General features: G+C 34.9%; 1 non-coding gene across 1 annotated transcript; it reads left to right on the top strand.

Moving 5' to 3' along the window:
• The first annotated feature begins 291 nt into the window (after positions 1-291).
• On the top strand, positions 292-398 carry LOC121212051 (small nucleolar RNA R71). The gene has a single exon (XR_005907262.1). It is a non-coding gene; the product is annotated as a small nucleolar RNA R71 (small nucleolar RNA).
• The last annotated feature ends 4,301 nt before the right edge of the window (positions 399-4,699 follow it).

The raw sequence follows: 4,699 nt of genomic DNA on the forward strand, positions 1-4,699 counted from the left end.
GACCCGCACTCAAGGCCTAATACTTCTAGGCCCAAATTCGGGGTGTTACATAAGTGTTCTACTTGAATAGAGAGCATGGTGACCGAATCGACGTTATAAACGCCAGCTATTTTCGTTGGCTTTGTCCTCATGACTTGCCACTGATAGTTATTCAGTGACATCTCCTCTATAAACTCAGAGGCATCTTTAGGTGTTTTATTATTGATGGTTCCGCCAACAGCTGCATCAACCTTTTGTCGAGTCAAAGGATTCAGGCCATTATGGAACGTTTGAACCTGTAGCCAAAGCGATAACCCATGGTGAGGGCACCTTCTCAAAAGGTCCTTGTATCTCTCTCATGCATCGTAGACTGTTTCTAAATCCATCTACACAAAAGAAGAGATATCATTACGTAATTTAGTTGTTTTAGCCGGCAGAAAATATTTTAGTATAAATTTTTCGGTCATTTGTTCCCATGTAGTAATTGACCCTCGTGGTAACGAGCTCAACCACTGTTTAGCTTTGTTCCTCAATGAAAAAGGGAATAACCGAAGATGAATGGCATCATCAGAGACACCTTTAATTTTAAATGTATCGCATAGTTCTAAGAAGTTGGCTAAGTGAGTGTTGGGATCCTCATCCTGCAAACCATCAAACTGAACAAATTGTTGTATCATTTGAATAGTGTTAGGTTAATTCAAAAGTATTTGCAGGTACAGCAGGTCTAATAATGCTCGATTCAGTTCCTGTTAAAGAAGGTTTAGCATAATCTTACATAGTGCGTGGAGCAGGATTTTGATTAACCGTAATTGCAGGAGGTAGTGATTGCCTTGGTTTTCAGCCATCTCTTCGGTTGGGGGTTGAATATCGTCTTCTTGCTCATTCTCTGTGTATCTTAAGCTTCGCCTTATTTCTCTTTGATTTCTGCGAACTGTACGATCGATTTCTTCATTAAAAAATAATGGTCTTGATGGGTTTCTTCTAGTCATAAACTATAAAAACCTGCCAAGAGAAGGAAAAAGTAAATTAATAAATAATATTAAATTAAAGTGCACGAAAAATAAATGGCTAAAGTAATAAAAATTGAGTGTTCCATATATTTCAGTTCCTCGGTAGCGGCGCCAAAAACTTGATCGCGTGGTTTCGTGATAGGTTTTAAATATTTATAATTACTCGTTCTTGAACTAACTATTATCCCGATGTAGGAAAGTGTACCTATCGAACAGTAGTATAGTTTTAGCAAGACTGGATTGTCGAACCCAAAGGAACTAAAAGTACTAGTAATGACTATCTTTTTATTATCTAGCCTAAGAATAAAGAGGTTTTTTTGTTCTAACTAACTAATTATCTAAAATAAGAACGAACAAAGAATGGAATTGGGGAATTGCTTTTGGAAAAATCGATTGAATGAAGACAATACCTAAGGAAAAATCCACCTAGACTGTACTTGTAATTCTGGCTCCGAATCAGACGATTTATTCATTTAACTTATTCCGTAGAGATCCATGAGTTATGTTATTATCCCTATTCAAGACTAATAACGTCTAATCCCTAGATTGAATAACCGAGAATTTTCTCTAATTAACATTCTGGGGTTGCAGTAACTCGATCTATGGATCCCCTTATTAGGTTTCACCCTAATCCGGCAAAATCTTGTCACCCTATGTCTAGGCGCGTAATCAAATCCGCTTAATTATGAAAAATGTACTCTTAGACAGGGTCTATTCCTCCTCTGAATAAGAGTTATTTTGAATCGGTATCCTTGGATATCAAAACAAGAATTAAGAATAAGTCAAATATTTATCATACAGTTCAGAAAATAATAACAAGATTCGTCTTAGGTTTCGCTCCCCTTAGGTATTTAGGGGATTTAGTTCATAACTAAGTAAGAAAACATCTTAGAATAATAAAGAATACAAAACATAAAGAAAACCCAAAACTCCTAAAGGGGAATTGAGGAGAGATCTTCAGTCTTGATGATGAATCTGACTTCTGAGATGAATCAATCGGCTTTCTTGGAGTAATTCCTTACCCCCTCCTCTGTCCTCCTTTTTTCTTCCTCCTCTAGCGTGTATTTATAGGCTTTGGAAAACCTAAAAGCCCTCAAAATTAGCCTTTTCTGAATTGGACTCAACTTGGGCTCGGCAGGGACACGCCCGTGTGCGATTACATCAGGCCATGCTCGAGCCTACCAAATTGACACGGCCATGTGGTCTGCCCGTTTGAGGAGGTCCAGGCTGTGTTGATTTCGTACTTTGGCCCATTTTCTCCGTTTTTGGTCCGTTTCTCGTTCTTTCGCTCTCCTCTACTCTCTTAAGTGTAAAACATGAAATTAAAGCATTAGGAGCATCAAATTCACCAATTCTAATGGAAAATCATCCATAAAATGCATTAAACATGGGGTAAAAATATGTATAAATTACAGTTTATCAAGTCAAAACACAACTTTTACCTTTTACACGATTTAGTCCTTTTTTGAAATTGGACTAGAAATAGCTAAAATTAACTTACCAAAAGTTACATGCACTTATAAAATTATATTATAACACATAAAATAACATCAAAATAATTTTCTTCGGCCTCAGAATAGTGGTTCCGAAACCACTGTTCCTACTAGGCCCAAAATCGGGCTATTACAACACTATCCCTTGTCTGGATGTCGATGCCATGTCCCAGACATGGTATTATACTGGCTCTCATAGTGCGGCCGAAGCATGTCCCAGACATGTCTTACACTGGTGCACAGATCACCCAATGTCTTGGCACAAATATCCAATTCATATCCTAAGCTTCAATGGGATATTTCTGCTATCTCAAATATTACAAGGCATTCTCAGTTTATAACTTAACAATTCATACAATATCAATTCAATGACAAATGAATACAAGTATTAACAATGTAGTTGTACTATTTACATACAACTTACCTTGGACTACAAAAAGTGCTTGACTAAACAGCTTAATCGGATTGCTTGGCTTTGCCTCGATCTAGGCTCAGTCTTGGAAAATCTTGATCTATATTAACAATATACATCCTTTTAGTCACTAAACACAATCAAGCATTCATAAATTCACAACTTTGGTAAAATGACCATTTTGCCCCTAGTCCTTGGCAAAATGATCATTTTACCCCTATGCCCGAAAATTAATTTTTATCGAATTTCTTCATATTTCTAGCCTAGATATACTCTTTTAACTACTAGAGCAATCCAATATTTTCACTATATCACACACTTATTACTTAATTTGTAACTTATGCAAACTAGCCCCTTTAGGTGTTTTCATGCTAACACATTTCACAAAAGTCGTTTATAACACAACTAGGACTCATATTTTCCATAAAAAGTCAGCATATAACAAAAATACATCCATGGAAAAATCCTAAAATCTTAACTATTTTGTAAGATATCACCCTCATTTGAAAGCTCATGCTTCAAGGGTCTCAAAAATATAAAAATCTTAAAGTAAACTCATTAAAATCACTTACTTATGAGTGCTTTAAGTTGCTACATATTTTTGAGCTTTCAAACCCCCATTTTAGCTGATATTTTCGGTGGTAGAGAAGAAGATGAGAAGGTGATATCATCTTTTCTTATTTTATTACTATATTAGTCAAATTAGCCACCAAACCCAACCAAACTTGGACTTTTTGACCAATTTGTCTCCCATGGCTGACCAAGCACTCTAAAAAGGGCCTTATTTCCCTTTAAATACTCCAAATTTTGATTCTCTAGCTATTTAACACATTTGGGTACTAAAAGGTAACTTTTCCTTTTTATGCGATTTAGTCCTTTATCGCAATCGAGCTTGAAAACATTAAAATTAACTCACTAAATTTGTCATGCACTGATATAATCATGCTATAATGTCATAATTATAATAAAAATAATAATTTTTTTATCTTCGAATTTGTGGTCCTGAGACCATTTTTCCGACTAAGCCCTAAATCGGGTTGTTACAAAGAGAGAGGGGAAACATTCAAGGCTTAATTGGGTAAGTTCTCTTGTCCTGTTTTTAGTAATTTTGGTATTTTTGAAATTGGGATAGCTTAATCTCTCTGTTTGAGGGATTAATTTGAAAAGTTATCATGGTATGAAAATGAGTCATGGATGTATTATGCTGGAAATTAGAAATTTATGGTAGAAAATGAAAGATTATTGATAGATAAACAACTTTTACAAAGTGATTTTTGATGAAAACATGATTTAGGGAGTAAAATGAAAAGTTGTAAAATTTGATGAAAAATTCTGATATTTTATAGATACATGTGCTGGAAAATTTGTAATAAGGCTTTGGTTCAACTTGGAATAGGGAGTAATTTGCACAAGTTTCATTTTTCGAGCCTAGGGACAAAATCAGAATTTATGGAAAAGTTAGGGGGAAAATGGTAATTTTGCCTAGGACGTAAATTGAGTCCATTTAAATATGAAATGTATGAAATTTATGGTTAAATTCATTTATATAGATCTTGACAACACTAATTCAAGGTTAGATCAAGGAAAAGAAAAAGATTTCTGATTAGTAGACTTTTACGCGAACAAGTGTCGAGGTAAGTTCGTGTAACTTAATCCGGCATGTAAGTATGTTTAATTGAAAGTTGTGTTGTATGGTATGTGATTTATATTGATGTACATTACTTGAATGTTATAATCAGAAACTTAATACATGCTTGAAATGGTGATGAAGGGTTAAGTCCTGATTGACTATTGAATTTCGATGA

The sequence above is a fragment of the Gossypium hirsutum genome, chromosome A12 (assembly GCF_007990345.1).
Source record: "Gossypium hirsutum isolate 1008001.06 chromosome A12, Gossypium_hirsutum_v2.1, whole genome shotgun sequence".
NCBI classification, from domain to species: Eukaryota; Viridiplantae; Streptophyta; class Magnoliopsida; order Malvales; family Malvaceae; genus Gossypium; species Gossypium hirsutum.